Below are 26331 nucleotides of genomic sequence, written 5' to 3' on the forward strand. Positions count from 1 at the left end.
CCATGGTCCTTCTCACCTGCTCCAGTCTGTTCATTTGATTTTGCCCCTGTCTTCTCACCCCTGTGTCCCTGCTTCATAATTGTCTCTTGAAACATCATTCCTTGGCTTCAACTTTGGCCCAAGTCCATTCCAGCTCTTTGGATGAGATGTTTTTTCCCCACCAAGTTACTTGGATGTGACTACTGTATTGGCCTACCATACTATCTTGAAACTTTTGCTAGCTTTCAGAGGCGACAATCCTGTGCAGGTGTATGTCTGCTCGGGTTTAATTCTGCAATTAGCACCACCGCTGATCTGCTTGTCAGAATATGAATGGTTGAAGACAATTAAAATGTAAAGAGTATACAATTTTTTATTTTAAAAAATAGCCATGTTCTATATTGTGTAATTATTGGGTGGTCAAATGGCAAACGAAAGTATATATAAAGTGGTAACACAACAGAAGGGACGCGGGTGGTGCTGTGGGTTAAACCACAGAGTCTCGGACTTGCTGATCAGAAGGTCGGTGGTTTGAATCCCCGCAACAGGGTGAGCTCCCGTTGCTCGGTCCCTGCTCCTGCCAACCTAGCAGTTCGAAAGCATGTCAAAGTGCAAGTAGATAAATAGGTACCGCTCCGGCGGGAAGGTAAACGGCGTTTCCGAGTGCTGCTCTGGTTCGCCAGAAGCGGCTTAGGCATACTGACCACATGACCCGGAGGCTGTACACTGGCTCCCTCGGCCAATAAAGCGAGATGAGTGCCGCAACCCCAGAGTTGGTCACAACTGGACTTAATGGTCAGGGGTCCCTTTACCTTTTTAACACAACAGAAAACCAAACGAGTAATTATATTAAGGAAGATTCTAAATTACTGATGGATAAAGGAAACTTGGGAGTTGTAGGGGAATGTCTGCTGACACTGTATATTAAGTGTTCATTAGCAAATAAAAGAAGAAACAAGTGCAGTACCTGGAGAGGGGAGTGTTGGACTCATTGTCAATTTTTAACTGCCTTAAATGTATGCAGATAACTTAAATGTTTTCAACTGCACTTGATCTTCTATTAAAAAAAAAAAATCCATATGGAGCAATTAACAAAAACAGAAATAAAGATCTTCACTCTGGTTTAGCAACAGAGACCAGTCTAGTCAGATGATGATAGCCATAAGTGATGCTGAAGGGGCAGAGAAAGGTTGCTGTTCTTCAAAATGAATTGGGAGACAGGAGAGATAAGTAGTATACACAAGAGATAAACATGGGCGCCAGGGTGTTGATAATTGTGCCTTTGTAGTATAACTGGAAAAAAAAGGTTCTTGGATAAATGGGAGAGCGTGCAACTGCATTGTACCAAAATAAGAATACCTGAAAAGTTGCAGATGGCTTTGTATCTTTATTAGTGAAATAAACTTTCTGGCAGTTTTTTAATAGCATGATCTGGCTTCAGCAAAACGGGAGAGCAGCAAATAGATTGCCCTGTCCACCCTAAAATGGCAAAAAACGTTCTATTGAAATTACGCTGCTCTAGGGAGAACGGATGTTATTTTACCACTGCAAACTCTTTATTGCAATTTCTTTTATGCTTGATAAGTATTTGAAGCTAACTTTAAACAAAGAAGCTGATCAGTAGTTTTATGACTTGATTTGTTTAAGAGCCTAAATAGCTTAGGGAAATGTTTTAGAAAAGATCTAATCCATCCGTGTGGAATAAAGCTTGGAAAATTAGGCAGAATGAATGTAAAATGCAAAGTACATTTTCATGAGTTTGCACTTGAGCTGTTGTTTGCTGACCCAATCTAACAGTTGCAATATAGTCTCTATTGCCCAAAACTATAGTTTCTGGAACCTAAAACTAGTAAGTGCTTTCTTTGAAGCTGTTATTTATTAAAGTTATGCCTTTGCTCTGCCTGTAAGAATGGCAGTCTGACACCTGATTTTGATCTGTCTATGGAACTGTTACTAAGCCAGTAACAATGCTACTGTATTTCCTTTTGCAGTGTCCTTGTCAATAAGTGCTTCATGATTCCATCTTTTTGGAAATCCTGTTTAGGATTAGTAGAGAAACAAGGTCACAATCCAACACAAGAGTTAAGCACACTTCTACAGCCTGTGGAAGTATATTTGACTACACAACGGGTTGTGTTCCAAGTACATACTTTCATTAAGAACCTAGGCATGTATACAGCTGTGTGCTATCCCTGCAAATGTGTTTTTAAAGTGTCTCTTTGATCTGTGTATTAACACCTCACATATTCAAAAGTTAGAGATTCCTTTGTCCCACGAGATCCAATGAAATATAAACACAACCAACTAGGCAGGATTGCGACCAATAAAATATCATCCACATTGCTGGAAATGATTTTAGTGTGATTTTCATGTGCATACCTTTCTCTAGTTTGAGCTCATAATATTTTCCTGATGTCAGAAGCCTGCTGAAGCAGTAATTGATGTGTACCAGTTGGCTACATTTTCCTATAGAACCAGCTGTTCTATGTTCAGCAAACCTGATATCTCTAACTTGGTTGTCTGTGTGACCACTTCTTTTCCAGCACTGAAAACCAGAAGAAATATTATCATTTCCCCCTTTTTCCTACCCAGTTTTAAATAGGAAGCAGATTTCTAACAGACGTGTGTGTGTGTGTGTGTGTGTGTGTGTACACATCTTCTAGCTTTGGAATCTGCAGCTTCCTTATTTTATAGAAGTCTGGGTTTTGGCAAGCTTTATCCGCATCTGCATTTTTCCACTCAAAGGCATCTGGTGAGAGATGGATTTGGAATGGTCTGATGTATAGATCTTGTGGTTATAATTGTACTTGTTGATAAAATCTCTGTCTTCCTTTTTAAAGCATTCGTTGGGTTTTATGTTTTGCTGTTTTGTGGTGCTTTTTGAGAAAGCTCAAGGAGAAAGGGCAGCCTCATTTGCTATAAACAAAATAAATCCATCAAAAAGGGGAATGTCAGTCACCAAAACGAGAGGAGCGGTAAAACCCACATTGACCAATTTCCTTCACACTCTGGCTTTGATTAAACCTTCTATAAACAGCCTGTGCTCTAGCAGACTCATAATCCAATGGCAGCAATATTGGCCTTTTAATCCTGTCGGCATGAACAGGTGTGTGTGTGTTCTATGAGAGAGAAACTAACTAAATGAGCTAAGTAATGACCGCTCTTTCTGTACATCCATATGATGTATAAAAATGGGCACAAAAACTAATGTTATTGTTTATGAAATATACGCTGCCTCCTGAATTGCACGATGTGCAGGGAGATGGACATCTGAACCAGCATGTGAATTCTAGATATGCTCACTGTGCTTTTGACACCGATACTGAAACATTCTTGTTGATCTCTGTCGTGGCAGCACTACACAACCAGTCTTATTCCTAATTTCGGCTCTTGGTTGCTGAGTCTTGGAATCTCCCTCTTTCCTTCATCCACTTGCTTTTAGGAACTTTTCCTCGTAGGCTCCACAAGTAAAACCTATTTTTCTTCCCTTCCTTTCTTCTGGTTTTATAGCCTAGCTGCTTGCTGCAGCTATCAGGAGCATAAAGCTGCCTGATACTGAGTCAGACTATTGGGATACGTACCTCAGCATTGTTAACACTGACTGGCAGCAATGCTGCAGGTGCTTCAGGCAGGTTTCTTCCCCAGCCCTACCTGGAAATTGGTTACCTGGCAGATGCTGTACCACTGAGCTTCCTATGCTCCTTCCCCACTGTTTTATTTCCTTCATCTTCCCACCCCAACCTCCCTGTTTCTTCTGCCACTTGCTTTTCTGACCCTTCACCCAGGTTCCTTCAGGTCCCTGCTTCTCACTGTGATCTTCTCTCCTGTAATTGTCCTCCATTCTCTGGTCCTGTGTGCAGATTTAATGCTGGCTAATCTGACTGTCCACTTCCCTTGCAGAAGCTACAGCGTTGGTTCTACTTTGCTGACACAGTCATCTTGACAATTTAAATGTTCATGATTATTCCATGATGTGACAGCAAACTCAGACAATGCCTAGAGGGGACTCACAGACGGGTAACAGGAATATACTTGTACAATACTCTAAATCAAACTCTGACAGCAACCGAGATTCAGCAACTGATTCATGAAAGATTCCTCTCCCCCACCCCGAAAGTCAATGGATTTTTAAAAAGTGGCAGATAGGTATGTGGATTAGACAGATTCACCAAGGTTATAATAGATAAATTGAGCCTCCATGTACAGAATAAGTATATCTCTGCTTGTCAGATGCTGCAGAGAAACAATGGGGAGAAACCAGCACTCCCAAGTCCTCTACTTCAGCAGGCAGAGTCATCTCTCTGTAGAAAACAGAATGCTAGACAAGATAGACCTTGGCTAGGATCTAGCAAAGCAACAATTACATTCTTAATATAGATGCATAAAATAAAAAAGATAAGATCACTTGTGATAATGAGTGATAGTAAGAAAGATGGGGATGGGTTTGAGCTATTTGCAGATGATTATAAATTGTGTCCTCACCTAGCACTCTACATGTGGCTCAGTAACGCTGCATATCTGAGCTCAAAATATCAACACCTTCAAGAATCAGTTCCAATACATTTATGAAAGTCTGTAGGCATCAGCATCCAGCTGTCGCTATTAACCAAGTAGTTCAATCCGATTTAGCAGTTTTTGAAAACTCCCACAAGGTGGTGCTGATGCAGTAACTTTTACAGACTTTGTAGCCATTGTGCCTGTTAACAAGCTGAATAGATTTGAAAATGCTGCTGTCAAACAGATGTTCTTGTCTTTGATGCTGTATCTCAGTTAAGGTGGGAATGATGAGGTCGGGAAGGTTAATAAATTTATTATGTGGCGGAAAAGTTATTTCTCCTTACCCATGAGACAGAGAAGCCATTATTTTTATAGCATAATACCAGCTTTTCTTTGTCCGTTTTGACATAGGGTTCTCCTAATCCTTTTCATAGCTTGTAGTTTTGTTATTTCTTGTGCAATGTCCTCTTTTAGTCATGAGCAAGGAAAGTGGAATTCATAAAGAGCTTATTGTAGTTGAGGCTAGATAGATGTTAAAGAGCTCAATAAATTTAAATAAATCTGCCACAAAAATGCCTTGGACACTGATTTACTGATCATTCAGCAATGAATATGAAATACAGACAAATGCAAAGTGGCAAGTGATGTGAGATGATTGCAATTATTCTGGAGATAGTAGGGATGTTGCCCACACACAAAAAAATCTTTACTACTTTGATCAGATAAAGCATAATCTTTGGTTCTGCGGTAAGTGTTGCATGTATTTTTTACCATCCCCCAATAAATGCCACATCCTTCTCTTTTAAAAATATTATATAGGTCATTTATAATCCAGAATTCAGAATGATTCTGTATGATGATAAAGGAATAATTGCCACTGTAGATCTTGAATTGTTTTATTGCTAACCATCTACAATAGCAGCAAATCCCAGCCTATATAATAAAAGATTGTGTTTCACTTTCTAAAACTCCTACTTTCTTATCCTGGCGCACAAGGTCAGCCTCTTCAAATATCAATTCAGACATAACTGCCAAGAGTCATGTTGACATTTAAGAACCCCAGGAATCATTACATTTGTCACTCTTTAACCCAGATGTTGCATTTGGGTCACCAAATTTGCTAATTCAGTGCCCAAGCTAAAAGTGTTCCCTTTGGCAGCTCTCATTGGATTTCTGCATTGTTAACAACGATCTAAAATTAAGTAGATGTAATGTTATAATCTTTGCAAATTAGTCATTGATGTCACACTCGCAGCTGCAAAACTGATTACTCGTTTTAATCAATCCTTATGTATGTATTTATTTAGAAGGCTCTGGATTGGTACTTACAATGCTTTTAAAGCAAAACCAGATAAACCCACAGAATAATGTATCCACTAAATAATATAATGCATGCCATGAGCTCTAATTATCTCTATCTGGTTTCACTTTGACATCTAAAGCTGGCTGAAACAATAAAGTTTTAGAGCAAGTTCACGCATTACTGTGAAAGTGCTAATGGAGGATGTGTGACTTGAACTTCTCTTCCTGTGTTTGGCAAAAGAGCACAAATGGGTAAGTGTTCTTTGGCAGAAAGCATGGGCTAGCCCTGCATCAGAAATGTATCGAATTCACTACAGGGAAGATTTTCAACTTCCCCACCCCAGGGGTGTAGTAAGGGGGGGCGGGGGGAGGGGTCAAAAAGGAACAATTACTGCCCTACTAGGGTGGTTCATAAAAAAACCCCTTTTTTGAAAATGCCTGCTCCAAAGGTCTTATCTTACTACACTAGGGATTATATAGCTATATCAGAAATTTCATGCATATCAGCTAATATCTTGATCCTCCTCCACGAAAATAACTGTTTACTTGGCTGTTTTCCTATGTCGTGAAGGCTGAAATTTCAATTCAGTGAAGCCAAAACACAATCCATCCTGTAGATTTAACTATCTGCCCACAGTCACCTCCTTGTTATCAGAGGCCCATAATCCACATTCCTTTGTAAGAAAATATGAAATAATGTAAAACTATCAATGTTGGGGGGTTGACAAGAAATTTTTCACACCGAGTACCACCTCACCTTCCTACATTTCTGCCCCACCTTTTACATACTAATCAAAAGCATATAAAGGAATATGTGAGCTACGTACCGGCATCCATGTAGTTAAAAGGAGAAGTACAACTTTCCCCTTCATTCATTATCCAGAAGTATTAAAAAGGATGCATGAAAGGTAAAGCACCATTGTTGCGAACAGAGGCAAATAGCAGCATCAGTGACTAAATTTGGTGATACCATGATGTGGCGGAACTGTTAAACTCTCATGTTCCAGCATTGCAGACACTGCCTCTTGCATGGACTCCCTCGTAGCTACATCTGGTTTGGACTTGGGTGAGCTGCGGCAGGGGTACCCCATACAGATGCCAGATTAAATAGATTCCTGATTCCTACAGTTTTTAAACCACCTCAAGAAAGTTAAGACAGGAATCCATGAGAAACCCCTGCACCATACAAACATACCGGTAATATGTATGATTGAGAATGGTCTGGTCTGTTTCTTCAGACACTGTTGCAGTCCCAGCTAATGCACTGCAGCTCAGAGCTCTGTTAAATGTTGAGCATACTTTGATTTTTAGGAGGCTTGCATGGGTGATAGTTTGCCCATGCCTGCTTTCCCTTCCCATCTCTCATCCTCGGCTTTATCTCCTGCCAGCCTTTTAGTAGTGTTGTTGCAGCATTTGAAATGTGCTGTTATGCAGGTTAGCATTCTGAAAGTGATTGCCAGAAACACCTGTACTTAATGTCTGAGCAGAGTGGAAAAACTAGGCAGAAGTTCATGCTGCTAAAAGTACCATGGTTGTGATTTGTTGCAATGACACTTTCACAAGGTGTAAATGTGATTGCTACAAAGACCAATGAACAGCAAAATGGCAAATCGTGAGGGAACATCCCTGGGGGATGCAGAGTGTAAACAGAAAACCCTATAGTTTGTATAGAAGAACAAGAGTATTCCCAAAATTTAATTATGATACCAGAAAAAAATTAAGCATTGCATTAAAATTGTACCAAAAAAGACTGAGGAGCAATCTGACCTTCACGTTAATGAAATGGAAATGTGGTCTGCTGAGCAATTTGAGCTATATATTCATGCTCTAACTGGGGAGTAAGACATAGAAATTGGTTGTTGTATAGACAATTCCTCAGCCTGATCCAAAGCTGGGACTGTGCACACATAAGACTGTAAAATAAGTATGAACAGTGCTTTTTTCTGGGGGGATCCAGGGGTACACATAACCCTAAACATTTTGTGAATCTAAGTTTGGCCTCATTGAGTGGCAGTATTTCAATATGAGTAGGAAAATAAGAGTACCTCTAAACATTTTTTTTAAAGAAAAAAAGCACTGAGGTATACTCAATGAGAAGTCGGGGTGAGATTTATCCTTCTACCCACCAAGAGAGGTCAGAAACAAGCTAAAAAATAACCTTACCTATCTGATGGAGAAATGTGAGAGAGCAGAAGGCAAGCAGAAGCCCAGGCAGACAAAGGAAACTGGCTTGGCAAACACAAAACAACAATAGCCAAGTACATGTTGTATGCATCTAAAATAGATATCTGCCTTCAGACATTTTACTGGACATGACTGCCATCTTCAAAGCACTGCAACTTAACATAACGTCCTGTGGGTGTCTCCAGCCATTCACCTACATTTTCAGGACAAACACCACAGGCCAATTTAAGGTTAAATCAATTTTGGTTCAGCAGTGACCTGTGTAAACTAATGATGAAGACACCTGAAAGTGTCCAGCCTTGAGAGCATGGGTCAAACACTGTTAATACCACACAGAATGTACAACTATATGCCGAGCCAGAAGTCTTAGAGGTTAAAGTGATAGAACAGGTTATGTCAGTTTCCAGGATTTACCAAACAGCGCTGACCTGTGTTTGAACTTTAGCTCTCAGTGCTCTTGACCCAAATATGTCAGATGAGGAAAAATCTCACACAAAGAAGCTGTGAATCTCCATCATTAGCTATTCAGCAATACCCAAGTGATCTTTTTAGCAGTTCCCAAGCACACTTACTTCCAAGTAGATGTGTATAGGCTTGGGGTATCATGAAAAAGCCACGTAAAAATGTCACCTTTTATACTAACAGACTGACTTCTATATTTCTGCCATCACTGACTTATAAAGCAGATATAAAGAACAGACATTTATGTGAACCGTGGATATATGGCAATCTACAAATACATGTTTATCTGAAATCACATTAATATTGGCTTTTCTTATAATGTTTAGCTCTTCACATTTCAATCCATCACTGTTTCAAGGGCTGTAGGAGCATTTAGGGCTTTGAATATAGGTGTTTGTTCGTTTGTTTGTTGCATTTGCTCACTTCTGCCTTGGCCCCACTTACCACTATTTTTTCCTCCAAATAATGTTGTGCTGTGACATAATCTAAAAAAACTTCTCATCCAGCAAAATCCCAGCTTCCACTATTGTGAGATCTGCCTATATATCTCGAGGTATGCACATTCTTGAGGTAATTCTAATCTGAAATAGTTCCCAAACTACAGGTAGAAACTACAGCAGGAAAACCTTTTAAATAGAGATTAATATGGATGCACGAGTTTCTGCCATCACCCATGCATTGCTAATAGACTAATGCAATGCACTCCAAGTGGGGCTGTCCTTGGAGACATTATCTTTCAAGCTTCAGCTAGTATATACTTTTGTGGTCTGTCTGCTGACAAGGATGAGAGTCTGTTTTGGCTTTGCACTCAGTATTAATGTAAGGAGTGCTTCCTTTCATACATTGCTTATGATCCATGGCTGTGATTCTGCAGGAGGCAAATCTCAACTTTCACAGTTTGGAAATGTAATTTAATAGTTGCTTCTCAAATCTATTCCAACTTGCAGTAGCTGCAAATGTTCCTCTACCATAAACCTTCACTGCCTTTCCTTTCCTAAACATGCTGGTGGTTGTGGCAAAATAGGCTCTTGAAGCGTCTCCGTTAAGATCTAGACAGTGTTGTACGCATAAACAGAACTAAGAGAACTATTATATCCTGCTGGTTCCATCCAAAACCATGTGGACTTTCTCTTGATTCTGCTTGCATAGATACTGTTTCAAATATTTGCAGCAGAGTCTAGGTAAGAGGGCATCTGTACCCAGTCATCTTCATAGAGACAAAATCAACTTCAAGGTAAAATTGCAAAAAGTCAAATATTGATCAAATGATCCCACAATTAAATCACTATTAAATGCCAAGCCCATTTAGGATTGGTAAGGGATGTTTGCTTATTGCTAATTTCCCTCATTTAAAGAAATTAGCTTCGCTGAGACCCAGGGCACATGTTCCTTTCCTGAGGAAACACTCATACTCTGGAATTCCAGAAGGGACAAAACAAATGTAGCATTATTTAAAACAGTTTTAAAACAGCTTCAAGTAAATAAGAAAAGCCAAAAATCTGATCAAGGAGTTTGAAACACTACTCATTGTCTTCGGCTAACTCTGCTTGGCAAATTGAGGAGACAGAAGAGTCGCAAGACAGCCCAACCAGAAAGTTCATTTTCTTCTTTGTCTGCCATTAATCTTACCTCAGAAAATGGAAACACTCTGAGCAGTGCCTCTAATTAAGACCTTGATAATCAAGCAGGTTCATGCGAATTTGACTCCTGATGAAGGAAAGTTCCAACTGTTGTCTTCCCATTCGCTCTCTTTTTTTAAAAAAAACACATTTTACTACTTAGTGGCAAGATTAGAAATAGTAACAACGCAATTATAAGTAGCCAGTCATTATTTTATCATCTTTGTTTTAATTGTAATAATGTTAGTCATGATGAACTTAATATGCAGCTAATGTGGATTTGTATGTACTTCCTCCAGAAGTTCATTTTAATGTTACCATTTTATTCATGTTCAATTATTCTAAAGTGTTGCTGAATTAACAAGATCCACTTAGTCTTAATCACTACTCATCTCACTTTGCAGCACAGACATTTATGCTTATGAGGGCCCTCCAAAGTAGAATGAGACAGGTAATTTGAAATATATTAACTTTTTAAAAAAAGTATAACAACATGTTCCATCCCATAACCAGTAAACTTTTCACAGCAAACCCGTTAACGGATGAGAGCCTTTTATCATGGCTTTTTCCTGCACCACTTAGTGACACCAGAAATCTTGTGTTCCATTCCACTCACCATTGCTCAGGTTTCCAGAAGAGGGTATGTTGATGTTGAATGAGCCATGATTTCAGTTGTCCCATTTCCTGTATTGCCACACAGCCTGGGAAGTAGCCAGAGTGCTATAGGTAATTCCGGGAAGCAGTGGTCCAGCTAGCTGCTCTGGTGCCCAGTGTGGTGCGCACATCAGCTGGGGCAGAAGGGAGAGAGCCGCATGCAGCCCTTGCTGCAATTGACTGGACAGGGCGCGTGCCCTCCAACTTCTTTCCTCCAGCAAACCAGATGGGGTGTGCTGCAGAGGGATGGGTGAGGGGAGAGAAGATCAAAGAGATGTGGGGGTGGGGAGCAGCGAAGGGAGTGGGGAGAACTCCAAGAGCAAAGGAAGGAGGACAGCTAGGGGGAAGATGGAAGCAACGCGAAGATGGTAGGCAGGCAAGAGGGTGGAATGAAGGGGGATGAAGCAAGAGAAAGAAGAGCCACCCACGGGGTGGGGCGAGCACTGGTGGAGGAAGAGGGGTGCTGGGGGAGCGCATCGCCCCTGGCAGTGCGATCCCAGTGAGGTTCCATTTCGGCTGCCCCGCTGCCTGCGCTGGGCACCACGCCCCTCAAAGCGGCGTGCCACGCCCCCAGGATGCATGCCACAACTCTGCAGGCTACGCGACACGCCCCGAGCATGCACACCACACCCCCGGGACATGCACCAGCCCCACCCCTACCTGCTCTCCGGCCCCCGGTGTTGGAGCATGAAGTTCCGCCACTGGGGGTGAGCCAAGGCAGGGGCGCTGCGTGGAGCCTCTCCACAACCTCCCCCTCAGCTGTAGGGCAGCTGAGGGAGAGGCGATGGGCAGGCGCCTAGTGCCAGCTGCATTACATTACGTTTCTGAACTGAACTAAAAGGTTTCGTGAGCCCATTTTTTTAAAAAAAACAAAACCAAACCTCATATTTGGGTCATTTTGTCACCCCCTCACTGGTGACACCTGGGGTGGCCGCACCCACCACACACCCCTTCCCACACCCCTGCCAGGAAAAAAAGCTTTGGTGAACTTCCCTGTGCCTGTCTCCTGTTTAGCTGTGGCAACACCACATGAGAGGGTGATACATTGTATTTACGTCCATATAAGCGAAAGGTGTCACTCTGCAGGGGAAAGTAATTATACCATATGCAACAGTTCCCCAAGATGCATGGGATGTGTTCATTCTGAAATCAAAGCAAACAATTAACTCCCACCCTCTATATATAAATATATTAAAAAGAGTGCTTCAGATTTATGTCATAGAGATTTGCTGAAATTAGTGTATTTCGCTTTGGTCTGCCTAGTTCATTTTGGATATGAGAGCTGGGCTGGGTGAGAAAACCAGAAGAGGGTTGGAAGGTTACTTGACAATTTCTGCCTGCACCTTTCTAGTGTAACAAGTACATTACATACACACATACATATTCTATATGTTTAGAATGCATCCCATGCATCTAAAATAGTGTTACACAACACCCCATCTCCACTCAGTGCGAGAAGGGCTTACCCCAAGTTTGTGTCTCCTTTGGAACAAGGCACAGCAGAGACTGTGGTGCCATTACAATATATAGTTTACAATATATTACAATATATAGTTTATATACACCTATAAACTACAGTGAAACCTCTACCTGCAACCATAATCCGTTCCAGAGGTCTGTCCGGAGGTCGAAACAGGTCACTGGGAGAGGCGCGGGTGGTGATTGCTGCTTCTGCGCATGCGCGACCGGCGGCAAACCCTCCAGTTACTTCCTGGTTTGCTGCAGACGTTGGGTGAAATGGACGCAAGCGGAGAGAGACGTAAGAAGAGGTTTGATTGTACTATAAACACTCTACTATTCAAATTAGGCCCCAGTGTTTTTCTTACAATCCCCTTCTCAATGTGCCTAATTTGAATTAATAAATTTTAATATAGCATGTAAATTCTCAAAAAATCTCATTTTTTTGGTACAATATTTGTTCTTCAGTAACCAAAATTATGTTATCAACATATACAAGCAGAAAAGTCATTTTCACATTTTGTTGTTTTTCCTCATGAGGCATCAGTTGAATTGGACCACATATATCAGTACGAATAGGTTGCAAAGGCTCTGTGGAACTTTTCTGGCTTTGCTTGGGGATAGAAGGTCTTGTTCTCTTCCTCAACAAACCACTTTCACATATTTCACTATTCAGGTCAACTTTGCTAGGTTTAATTTCCATTCTTCTCACCAAACCTTTCTTTGGCAGGTCTGCTATAATCCCAAAGCCTCTATGCCCAAGCCTTTTGCGCCACAGATGAACACAGGTTGCACTTGAATTCTTCTTTACCATATTTGCTCTTTCTTGAACTGTTTCTAGCACAAAGACTCCATTATTTTCAAAAACCTTGTGCATACAAAACTCCATCTTTGGTAACTGCAGATTTGTTGTGATTTAAACTTACATTAAAGCCACACTTGGTCAGGGCTGGCACACTCAACAGACTGTCTGATTATTGAAATTGAAAGAGAGACTGATGTGATGTAAGGAAGATCTTCCTAACTGAAGTGAATATTACAGAGTTAACCTTTAGAACGATAGGACCACTGGGGACTAACAAGGTGCTGTTTCAAATCACTTAAAGAAAATGTTAGAAAATGAGAGATTGCTGCATTAATTATGTTTATTGTTTCCTGATGGAGGCAGAGTGTGGGCAGTAGGATTCATATGTCCTATGTTCGATATCTTTTGCAATCCTATAGTGGTTTCCAATCCTATACTGCATGCCTAGATTTTAAAGAGCTGAGGTTACAGTGCCCACTACATATAGGTATTCTGAAGACTATACAGTCTTAGATTACAATGCCTCCTAGCTATTAATGTGGGTGGTTAATTAATAGAGTCGTCTGCGACTGGACCTAACGGTCAGGGGTCCCTTTACCTTTACTTTTATAGAGGTTCAGGCTCTGAAAAACCTGCTTACAGCCTTCTGGATATAACCAAAAGTTCTGCCTGCAATTTATACAACTGAGAAATACAGTTTCAACAGTCCCCTCTTCATATCAAATTGGATAGTAGAGATATTTAAGAGAGGTTCCTTTTCACTGCTCTCTAGCTCTGAGAATCCTATTCTTTGAAATATGCAGGTTAATCTAGTGCAACATTTTGTTTCCAACTGTAGCATGCCAAATGTTCAGTGTTGTCCAGGAAGTCCTCAAGCAAATCATGACAGACACAGTTCTCTCTTTTTTATTTGTCTCTGCAGGTAGTGAATATATAAAGCTGGCTTATACCAGCTGAGACCACAGGTCCTTCTTGACCAGTGCTGTTTATTCTGACTGCCTGGCTGTGTCTTTTCAAGGTCTCATACTAAGTCCTTTCTCTGCCTTGCTTTCTGAGATCCTTTTAACTAAAGATACTTGGAACTGAGTAGGGAGATTTCTGCAAAGCATGTGCAGAAGAAAGAGCAGCAGAACTTGAGGAGGAGCAGAAGGACTTCAAAGCCTGTAGGGTTGCCATGGCAGCTGTCACTCCTGTGATTTCCATGGCAATGGGGTGAAAGGGATGGGAGCTGGTGGAGTCATTACTGGAGAGCACATCCAGGCTCCCCTCTTGGAAAAGCTTGGGTGGTAGCTAAACATTCCTCTTCTCCCAGGTCTTTGGCTAATTAAAGAATCTATGGCCTTTTACATGGGGGGGGGGTTTGTTTATGTTTGTTCTTGTGCTAGATATTTTTGTATTTTTGTTGTGTAAACTGCCCTGTGATCTTCGGATGAAGGGTGGTAATTATTATTATTATTATTATTATTATTATTATTATTATTTTAATTAACTGTGTTCCAGCCTTCTTTTGCAATCCACAATAGTCTTTCAGGGTCAATGTAAGATGCCTTCTTCTGACCAGGCATTTTGATGACAGGATTCAACCACGGAATTATTTTAGTTGTGTGTTTAGATTGCATGTCCTATGCTTTTTTCTGGATATTTTAAATTCTGCCCACTGCCCTGGGCTCCTTTGGAAGGAAGGGCAGGATAATAATCTGACAAACAGTAATAACAGAACCATAGAATCAAAAAGGGAGTGAACTGAGGCTGGAATTTTTTAAGAGCCAACTGTCATCTAAAGATGGGCACTTTTCCTATGCTTCATGGTCTCCCTACAAACTCTTGAATTGTTGTTGGACTGCTGATGTTATGTGGGAGGCATTTGGTTTCTTGAGCTGGGGAGAAGGCACCAATTAGGGTCATGACTTTGGTTGGGTGTGCTATGGGTGCTATGAGATCTGTTTCAGTGGGCTGTTTCCAGCCACACTCACTTTCAGTGATTACCAGGATCAGGTCAGAGACAGGAACTAGGGCAAGATCCTCTGTCAGTTACACTGTAGCCACCATCTCAGTTTCTAGGTAACTGTTGGGCTTCTGACATCCTTGACCTTTTATTAATACTTTATTAATGATCACTCAGTCACTACTCATCCCAGTATGGCTTCATGCTCAGGGCAGTTGGATTTGGGGCAGAAAACTGAACCTTAAACTCAGTTATAGAGTTGTTGGAAGGGATTTCACATATCCCTAAATTTCAAGTGAAACCGGATTTGAAGTTGTGTGAGAAAGATTGGAAGGAAGAGGAGCAAGTGGCTGTTTCTGTTTACACTGTCTCTTTTACATCTCCATTTTATTTGTATCAAGAACTCAAGGCCCTAGTAACATTGGGTGGGTGGGAGTGGAACTTGATCACATTTGTGTGCAGAAATGATTAATTATTCTATTATGCTGCCATTTGGAATAATGTGCACACTAAAATGCAGCTAAGTATCTCCTAAAGGAGAAAGTAAAACCAAAACATACCAAACTTAGAATCCTCTGGGCTACGCTGATATAGGTGGTTTAGAGATGGAATAGTGATCTTTATCTCATGATTTTACATAATAAATTGATTTTATGAATGTGACCAAGCAGTTTGCCATTAAATACATTCATGGTAAAAGGTTTATTTATCTTTACCAAAATTGCTGCATGACGTTCTTACCAGCAAGGGTGTCTTAGAATCACTGTAGGAGAGGTGTGACCATTTCATCATTCATTTCTATTTCAGATGGCGTCACTAGAGCACTGGTAGCTTTAAATGCCTAGAGTAGCCAGCTGATCAGAATTGAGTAGACACCCCTTTGCTCTAAATAGAGCATACTCTAACCTTTAAACCTTGTGACTGCTGTCTTGCCCTGCTTCCTGTGTCTGGGTGACAAACATTGGTTGGGATAATATTTGCCTTGGTTTCTCTTTACAGTGAAAAGTATAGTATATATTGTTATCATTTTCAGCTATGAACTACCAACTGTGCTAAATTATTTGTGGCAACACTTTAATATAGGATCCTATCCAGCAGCAAACACAATATATAATACATTTAAAGCAAATACCTTTGTAGGAAGAATCCTATAGAAAGCTATCTAGTGGTTGACTGACAAAAATGTTTTGGATCTGGGTATGTTGAACAGCTAGGTTGGCAGGCGCTGGGACCGAGCAGCGGGAGCGCACCCCGCCGCAGGGATTTGAAAGGTCGGCGGTTCGAATCCCTGCGGCGGGGTGCGCTCCCGCTGCTCGGTCCCAGCGCCTGCCAACCTAGCAGTTCGAAAGCACCTCCAGGTGCAAGTAGATAAATAGGGACCGCTTACCAGTGGGAAGGTAAACGGCGTTTCCGTGTGCGGCTCTGGCTCGCCAGAGCAGCGATGTCACGCTGGCCACGTGACCCGGAAGTTTCTTCGGACAGCGCTGGCCCCTGGCCTCTTAAGTGAGATGGGCGCACAACCCCAGAGTCTGTCAAGACTGGCCCGTACGGGCAGGGGTACCTTTACCTTTACCTTTTTTATGTTGAACAAACCGTGTGATATTTGCATGCTCCTTACTTACACAAAAATGTTCTGAACCACTCAATTCCTCTTGGCTTCAAAGCATAACATATGGTCCCTTAGCCCTGGACACAATTTGAATGGGTCATAGAATGAGCAATAATACATATTTTTGATACATTCCAGTTTTAAACTTCTGAGGTTTAGCCAACATCTATTGAGAAAGATAGAAAATGTTAGCCTATTTTTCATTGGATTTTGATGATGCATCTTATTTAAATTCTCTGGGATCATGCTGTGAAAAATGGTGTCAGTGCAGTGGCAGAGAAGCAGCTGGACCCTAAGCAATGCTCATTGAAGTGAGATAAGACTTTCTCACCTTTCCTCTCATCTGAAATCCCTGTGCCATCAAAAAGCTTCTCCTGAGGATCAGGGGACCATCTTGAACACGGTGGGTTGTTGTATGGGGAAGCTTGTGGGAAGGGGTGAATTGCCCAAAATCTGTTAGGCACCTTCTGTGGGTTCCTCCAACTCTCAGGTACGGTTTTTCAGGAGCCAAAGGAGCTGTAGTGGGGAGGAGGTGATGGAAGGTCCTCTTCTGCCCACTTGCCTTCATGAATGGTTTTCAGGGATCAAACAGAGGAAACCAAGGCATGAAAGAATACATGAAAATATTTCGCTGCCAATACATGCACCACACCCCCCGAACTTCTACATCAAAAAAATTAAACCCCACGAACATGCCATACAATATCATATATGGTAGCTGATTAGATACATTGGCTTTTATTCTATTTAAACTATTATTAATAATTCTCAATGTTAATAATACTGTTATTTGTTACTTATGCAAGTTTTTTTTAAAAAAGTATCTCTCCTTCAATAGCCTTTTTTTAAAAAAAAATTGAATTTAAACCTCTGAGCATACATTTTCTGAGCTATTTAATTGTGTTCCTAAATGAAATACAAGCAAGAGATAATGGTGTATTAAGATTAGACATATTTATATAACTTTAAGGCTATTAAGGCTGTTTAATCCTTATGAGTGACATCAATATGGACCTAATTAGCACAGTTTGCAGCCACTTCATAATTCAAAAGAATGTGATCATTCAGCTGGAAGCACGTTTGACAGAAACTCCATAGTCATGAAGGTAAAAGCTTGCAAAATCACCCACTAGGATGGAGAAGCTGTCATTCTTCCATCAGTGCTGTTGAATACTAATGTCAAGGTCAGACTAGTGTAATTTTAGGCTGCCAAAATATTGCTAGATCCAATACAGTAGTAAATGATAAAGAAAGTAAACTTTGATAAACTTTGATATGGTAAGCTATAAAGTTTGTTACACTGGGGTTTACAGTGTACTATACCTAGACAGAAAGAAAAGGCAAAAAAATAATAATTCATAGTATGCCTCCTTAGATTATTTACGAACACATACTTTTAAATGCTTATATGAAACATTATGCAACCAAGCAGATAGTTAACTCCTGTTGCCATGACTGTACTATAAAATATTGACTGTATTGTGGAAATTTAAAACATGCTGGTTACTTATTAGTTTAAAATAGGCAGTCTTTAAAACAACAATTGCAAACAATGTTCAAAGTATACATAATTCTTTTAAAATTACTTTCCTTAACACAATCTTATATCCCAGATTCACAGACTTTCCACACAATCTTATAGCCCAGATTCACAGACTTTCCACATAAGCACTCTTTCACTTCACCTCCAGGAACATGTTTGTTTTGTTTTATAAAACCATTTATCTTGCTTTTGATTCCCAAAAGCAACCTCAAGGCAAGCTTTCATAATAGTCAATCATGAAGAAAATATAATCAAACAACGAAGTGTATACAAATATTCTAGCTGTGTGGACAGGGCTGATCATGTGTGTCTTTCCAAACCAACCAAAACTGTTCTGGGAGGTAGAGTGATAATCAGATTGGAATGACTGGCACAATCAACTCTGCCAACAGACTACCAGTATTCACACACACTTTCCTAGTTGCATGTAATTGCACCACAAAAAATGTCTCCCACTGCTGCTGTGTATGTGGAAGGAAAAAAGTTTGTTTGACACGAAGTTAGAATTAAGACTCCTCATTATGGAGAAGTGACAATTTCCCATGTTGGGCAAAAAATTCCTGCACTGCAGGGGTTGGATTAGATGATCCTCATGGTCCCTCCCAACTCTACAATTCTATGACAAAATATTTTGCACCCCAGAAGTCACATTATGTTAATATTATAATCCTGGCTAAAGTGCAAAGCTGGCATGCAAACTCTTACATGCAAGAAGGCAAAATATTACATTTCTAGAAATATGACATTAGATTTTTGGCAGATTTGTACTGTTCCACATTTTGACTCAAACCTTATCCAGTTTAGATTTAACCTTTTCCTAGCAGAACAGAAGAAAAAGTCCTTGTGTATTTTATGTTATTTTGATTATGAATAATTGGTACACTAATTTGGATCCATCAGCATGGCATGGGAAATGTTCCATTAATAGTTAAGGATTTTGTAATAAAAAAATCAATATTTGTTTCAATTTTCATCTAAAGCTGAGATTTTAAAGAGAGAAAAGCCAGCTTCCACTGATATTTTATACACTTTAAATCCTGGAGATGGCTTTTTTGGAGCCATCTCCCCACCCCCACCCCACTTCCATAAAATGCTTCCTCAGTTTTTGATTGATTTTACATTGCATGAATATGTCAATGAGGAGTTGCAAAGAATACCTCAGTAGGATTGCTTTTCATATTCACATACAGCTTTGAAAGATGTCTAAAATGACATGTTTGCAGTAAAATATACATGGCCGGGTGAACTTTCCTGGTCCTATCTTGCGCCTCAGTAATTCTAAAACAGAATCTGGTCTTTGTTCTGATAAACTAGACGTTTTTTAAAAAATATATATTTAAATGAAATATTCAGAGACTCCATACACACACAGCAATGTATTCTTTCTCTTCTGGCCCATGGTTAACTTTCATTCATATTAATGTGAGTTAGAAATGTGCCTTAGGCAAAGACCTCTATTATTCTCATAACCTTTCTATTTAATATTTGTTTGGCTGAATTCATGTTACTTAGCAGACTAGAAATTGTAAATGTGTAGAATCCTTTGCATATTCATACTAGTGGCGAGTGCTGCATCAAGCTTGTTGTTGGGGTATAGTCTTTGCTTTAGCAATGCTAAGTACCCCATGTTTATGCTGTGTCTGTATATATTCTCTTTAGTTACTAAGAAGGTCTTCCCCAAGCATATACTTGTCAGCTATGTTGTACTGCAGCTCCAATTATCCTTGCTTATTGACCATGCCAGTGGAAGCTGAAAGAAGTAGTAGTCCAAAGCTTGGAGGGGGGGGGGGACTTCTGGAGAAGTGAATCATTCTGCAAGCAAGTTCAGGAGCATCAGATTCAGTTGGTCCACTGCAATAATCAAACTTCCTCCCCCATTCCTACCACCCATTCCTACCATATTCTTCCAGCTGGTAGAAGCTAGCAAAGTGCCCACAGCCTGGTGATAAAGGAAGGGGCTGTTTTGCTTCCATCTGAAACACATGGATATATAAGCCACTTTCTTCAGCCAGCACAGGGAAGAAGTGACAGTGGAAGGAAATGAAAGAGATATAGTGGGCAGGTGTAAAATGATCGAGTTGGAAGGGATCTAGTCTAACTCTCTGCTTGGTACAGGGAATTCAGATCTAGATAGCCCCAACATGGCGGTTGAGCCTCTGCTTCAAAACCTTCCACGGGAGAGAACCCACCACCACATTAAGTCATTGGTTCCATTACCAAACTATTCTTACCATTAAGATGTTTCTCCCAATGTTTAATCAATATTCAACTGCATGCTTTGTTGAGGCTTCCCCTTTTTCCAAGATAAAGATGTTTCTTGCTTAGGCAAGAGAGAGCAAGCTGTGGAGGCAGGATGCAATCCCTAATTTGAATCAGGAAATGTTGCAAGGGAACAGAACCTGACGCAATTTGGCACCACCCTATTCAAAAGCAGCAGGTTAGCAACTGAAGGCACAGCACAAATAGTAGTAGTGTGATTCTGTGGTAGAGACCACCAGGAAACCGACCTCCTCAGACAAACAAAAACCAGAAAAAGCAAGCCATCACTAGACCATTTAATTCCTGCCTTTGAACAGCATTTGGTGGTAACATTCAGCAAGTGAACAGGATGCCAGGTTTAGTATATAATGCAGTTTTGAGTCCTGACAACTATAAGGTTTAAAGGTTCACACAAGTGGAATTAACTGAAAGAGCTGTATGTAAGTTGGCCAAAAACAAATAAATCAGGAACACATTCTCTCTCTGTGTGTGTGTGTGTGTGTAACAGAGTTAAAAACATATCTATAAAGTCTTAGTCAAAAATATTAGAAAATTAACCATATGTTGATAACACATATCCTTTGATTTCTTCTCTACGCTAAGAATTCTTTATCAACATGAATTACAAGCTTCCTTACTTCAGATCCCTTCTCAATAGCTACCTTGTTTGCTCCCTAATCCCTAGTTCTTGTCCCATGCCCCACTGCAATTTAGCCTGTGACCAAGCTTAAATAAATTTGTCTAAAACAATCACATATTTTTTCAGTGTTTATCCCTAGAACCACTTCCCTCTACTTTGATAATTTTGCAGTGTTGAATTTTAGGTTGCATTGTCCTAGGGTAGAGCACTCTTGTATTCTGTAAAGAAGGTAAAAGGAAGCTATGGTCATCCATATGTTCTTGGGCACCAATTCTCATCAGCCCCAGCCAGTGTGGTCAGTGCTCAGGGATGATGAGAGTTGGGACCTAGCAAAATCTGGAGGGTCACAGATTCCCCATTCCTACTTTAAAGTGATGGTGTAAAAGCAATGCAGATGATGTGGCATTCAGCTGTAACCTTTTTATGGTGGCAAGTGGAAGTGTCTTTTTGACATCACTGATCACCAGATTCATTCATTCTGAGTGGATACAATTATTTTTAAAACAAGTTGCCTACTGCTGTTTATGGCTTATCATTCTTCCTTAAATCATAATGAGGAATTTAAACATATAAATATTGAGTAAACCTCCAGGTACTTTTAGTGACAGATATTGTTTTGGAAAGGCAAGTTTTCACATAAGTAATGCATAGAAGCCTCTTATTTCATTGTAATTGTTGAAACGTGTGCAATTTGTGTGCATTTATTTTTCTAAGTGTTTAAACAAGTTGGTGTAAATGATATCCTGGGACCTTAATGCATGTGGATTATAAAGGATTTAATGCATCATGCTCCTTTGGAGTGTTCTTAAGATGTATCAATGTCGTTTACCACTCTATGCTTAATTACAATGCTAAGAGTGCACCATACAATAGGATGATTTAATAACAACATAACTACATTAGATGGCAGTTTCTTATTGGAAGTGAAATCCTGCATTTCTGAACTCTCCACATTTACAGCACCTTAACCATTTATTCTATGCTCCATTACATATGCTACTACTCACCTTCGATTATATTATTGTAAACCTTTACCTACACTGTGTAACTGGTCTGCAATGGCCTTTCTGCAATAAAGCTACATTTTGCTTGTATTGTGTTGTAACGTAAACTCAACAGGCTGATATTCAGGGGACTGATAAGTGGATGTTCACACTTCTGAATAAGACGTAGGGCAAAATGAGCTCTGGTCTTGCCCGCCTCTACAAACCTGTAGTTTATTAAGCTGAACAGCTACACATTATTCATAGCAATCAAGTATCCACACTTCCTTACTTACATGTGGTTTTATATGCATAGGTACTTTTGCATATTGAGGTTTATAATGTATATATGCTGCCAATACACTTCTTCCAGAATGTCGGCAGATCTTTCTCAAGCTTGCCTATCATATTTTTATGTACATTGGCAAATCCAAGTTCCTTGGAAAGGATGTAAAAGTAGAAGGCTGTTCTGCTTTTAAAGCTACTTGTGGTTCAAGTTTAAAGTTTTCAATAATTTATTCCCCATCAAGTCTTGTCTAAGTCTAAATTGGTAAAAATATTATAGCATAGATGAATGCCTGACCTTTTCCCATGGTACACTTGATAGCAGTTGTTTATATGGAGAGTAAAATCCTGATCAATCTGACACTTACTACAGACTTCCTGCTGCTTAGAAATGTGTACTGTAATAGCATTTGTATGTTTTCTTTCCTCCCCTAAGGTTTCAGATTCCTGCTTCACAAGAGCACAGCAAATTAGAAGAAGCAGCCTAGTCACTATAAGAGAAATGAAGTGATTTGACAATTTGTACGCTGTTTTAACCTGAATCCGATGTATCCACAATTAGTTGCATTGGTTGGAAGCAATCATGTGTGTGTTTGTATCTCTCTGTTTGTGGTTATTTCACAGTTCTTAACACAACTGTATACAATTAAATAAGCTTGACCTTTCCCCTCTCACCAACAAGGCCACAGATGCTGAAGAACTATGTTCTTAGGCTGCTTGAATTCCAAGATTAAAAATTAATCAGATTGTGTAGGGCAGAATTGGTTGAATTCAAGCATACAATATAATTGGGAGGAAATGGTTACCTATTTAGTGGGCCATGCCTAGTAACATAACTCTCTCTAAAATCATTTCACTCCTTAGAATGTTCTTTGCGGCTAGAGGGTGAAAGATAATCAATTCCCCCAAATGGGAAAACATTAAAAATAAAATAAGAGGTTTTGAGTTTAGAGATAATAGAAAAACTCAGATTTTCATGCTTCGAGACTTAGCCTTGCAGATAGGCAGCCAAAGGGGATTAACATAGGGAGAAGAGCCAGGTCCAAGTCAATTAAGTGATTTCTTTTCTATGCCAAATATACAAAAAGCACAAGAAATCATTTTAGCAAACAGGGAAGGTGAGTCTGCGTTACTGATTTCATAGAATCATAGAATCATAGAGTTGGAAGAGACCACAAGGGCCATCGAGTCCAACCCCCTGCCAAGCAGGAAACACCATCAGAGCACTCCTGACATATGGTTGTCAAGCCTCTGCTTAAAGACCTCCAAAGAAGGAGACTCCACCACACTCCTTGGCAGCAAATTCCACTGTCAAACAGCTCTTACTGTCAGGAAGTTCTTCCTAATGTTTAGGTGGAATCTTCTTTCTTGTAGTTTGGAACCATTGCTCCGTGTCCGCTTCTCTGGAGCAGCAGAAAACAACCTTTCTCCCTCCTCCATGTGACATCCTTTTATATATTTGAACATGGCTATCATATCACCCCTTAACCTCCTCTTCTCCAGGCTAAACATGCCCAGCTCCCTTAGCCGTTCCTCATAAGGCATCGTTTCCAGGCCTTTGACCATTTTGGTTGCCCTCATCTGGACACGTTCCAGTTTGTCAGTGTCCTTCTTGAACTGTGGTGCCGAGAACTGGACACAGTACTCCAGGTGAGGTCTGACCAGAGCAGAATACAGTGGCACTACTACTTCCCTTGATCTAGATGCTATACTCCTATTGATGCAGCCCAGAATTGCATTGGCTTTTTTAGCTGCCGCGTCACACTGTTGGCTCATGATTTGTTTTTCATATTTTACCTGGTATTGGAAGGTGTAACCAGAGGTGGACAATCCACTGTGCAGCTCACAGTCTTCCTGAATGTGACCTCTGCTCCCCTCCAAGTGTAACATATTCCTTGTTGGTGGATAGATAGAAAGAGATGGTTTATGAACAGTTTTGTCACTCTTTTTGCACCTTTTTTCTTTTTCTTTCTGAAGAATGCCATTTTTCAGACAGAAGCCACTGAGTGTGGTGGCTGGAGTGGAGAGAGATGTCTGTGACCAACTTCTCGGTCTTTCTGAAGCCTTCCCAAGAAGAGAGAGAACAGCCATTTGAGAACATACACCTAATCCTGGCTTTCAAGCCTTCCCCTTTTCTGGAATTGAGGGGGTCATCGCTTCTTGCCTGAGCAGAGAAAGAAAAGTCTTAGAAAGCACCCAGATTCTTAAGAGTAATGCTGACTGGGTGGTAATATTTAGGGCAGGGAGGGCAGATCATGCTAGTCCGTGTCAATTTCTCATATGCTCATCCCTAAATCCATACTGTCCTGTTATCACATGTACCAGCATTTTATTTTTTAAAAAGTTCCAGCCGTATTCTAGATTCAGGTGGTAGGCGTGTTGGTCTGACACAGTTGAAATATATAAAAAAATTAAAAAATTGTCCAGTAGCACCCTAGAGACCAACTACCGGTAAGTTTGTTCTTCATATAAGCTTTCGTGTGCATGCCAGAGGTATCTGAAGAAGTGTGCATACACATGAAAGCTTGTCCAAGAACAAATTTAGTTGGTCTCTGGGGTGCTACTGGACAATTTATTTATTTATTTATTTATTTATTTATTTAGCCATATTCCGTTACCGAATAGATATGGGGGAGAGTCTCTTGGTGGTTCTTCCACCCTCAGAGACCATAGAATTGCATCTGAAATGTTTTTTATTATACATTGTTTCGGGAATTTTGTATATTTTTTAAGCCAAAAGCTATTTTGCTAAATTTAGAGAAGTGAGAAATATGAAGGATACTCACATGTTTATTTGCATGTTAGAGCTAGTCATTGTGGATCAGGTCCCCTTGCATGAAAATTCACAGAAATCAAATTTCTTGAGCATCCCTAGCCCAGTGCCAGCTTGTTCACAAAGGAATGTAGACCTTGAGGGGGGAAACCATTGCCCACTCCTGAAATACCCATAAAAATATAATTATGGCACCTTCTGTTGCCCTTCCTTTCAAAGAAAGGTACACGCTATCATCTATATTTAGAAAGAAGGAAATGAAGGCTTTTTACATGTGTGTGTATGTCATGTAATAATAACAATCAATAATCAATAATATATTATTTATATGCCACCCATCTGACTGGGTTGTCCCAGACACTCTGGGCAGCTTCCAACAAAAAATTGTAAAAAAACAAAAGCACAACATCATACACTAAAAACTTCCCTGAGCAGGGCTGCCTTCAGATGTCTTCTTTTAAAAATTACCTAGCTGTTTGTCTGTGGGCTTTTTGAAGCAGAATCTCTCCATCCATTTAACTAGGTCACACACACCTCATGCAAGCGTGAGGACCCTCAGGTGCAGGAGAAGAATACAGAGCTGCTGGTCTCTCTGACCTCTCTACTCTCCCCCACCCAAGATCAAGGACTCCCCAAATGTTTTTGGTTGGCGGGAATGTATCCTTGAACTCTGATAATGGCTCTTGCCTGCCCAGATGGAGGATAAAGAAGAGTGTGTGAATAGAAACTAGCCTACTGTGCTGAGGTAAAATTTAAATTTGTTGCTCCACCTACTTTTGCTTTTAGCCCCACCTACTATTCTGGCATGTGACCTTTGGAAGGTTGCCCAGAAGGGGATGCGGCCTTCAAGCTGAAAATGTTTTCCCACTCCTGAGGTAAATGTACCAAATAACACTATTATATATAAACCAATACAGAAAAGGTTACAAAAGAGCCCTGAGGAAAATGGTTGCCGGCCATTAAATAAATGTTTTGAAGCGCTGTCATCTTTGTGGCAAAGCTTTTAGAACTGGAATTTAACCCCGTCCTGACTGAACAATTTTTTGTCAGGAGACGTTCTTTTCTCACTCCTGTTTAACCAAAGTTTTGTCACAACCCAGGTTTCCATGATAACCTTTGAGTGCCTCTCTTTTGGCATTTTGCAGACTTGTATTCTGAGTCTGAGACTCCTGGGAAGAAAATTTAACTGGGATGCTCAAGCAGAGTTTTTCTGTGAGAAGGACAGCAACAGAAATTCCTCTCAGACTTGCTTATTGTTGCAGAGAGAGCCTTTGTAATTACCAAGGGATTAGGGCAGAATATGAAAAGTCCTGGAAGAAAGCAGCTTTCTTGCA

At 40.3% G+C, this 26331-nt stretch overlaps 1 protein-coding gene and 1 long non-coding RNA gene across 22 annotated transcripts in view; one reads left to right on the forward strand and one right to left on the reverse strand.

The window, feature by feature from the left end:
* TENM3 (teneurin transmembrane protein 3) overlaps window positions 1-26331 on the forward strand; it is a 1288912-nt gene that overhangs the window by 324526 nt on the left and 938055 nt on the right. The window lies entirely within an intron of this gene.
* Window positions 16491-25511, reverse strand: LOC307224566. 2 transcript variants are annotated; one of them, XR_013842667.1, is made up of 3 exons: window positions 25412-25511; window positions 24022-24288; window positions 16491-17076 (listed from the first exon to the last, which is right to left on the reverse strand). It is a non-coding gene; the product is annotated as an uncharacterized lncRNA (long non-coding RNA). The 2 variants fall into 2 exon arrangements; XR_013842668.1 differs by lacking the exon at window positions 16491-17076 and adding an exon at window positions 19717-19869.

The sequence above is a fragment of the Podarcis cretensis genome (genome assembly GCF_951804945.1).
Source record: "Podarcis cretensis genome assembly, chromosome: 9".
Classification (NCBI taxonomy): Eukaryota; Metazoa; Chordata; class Lepidosauria; order Squamata; family Lacertidae; genus Podarcis; species Podarcis cretensis.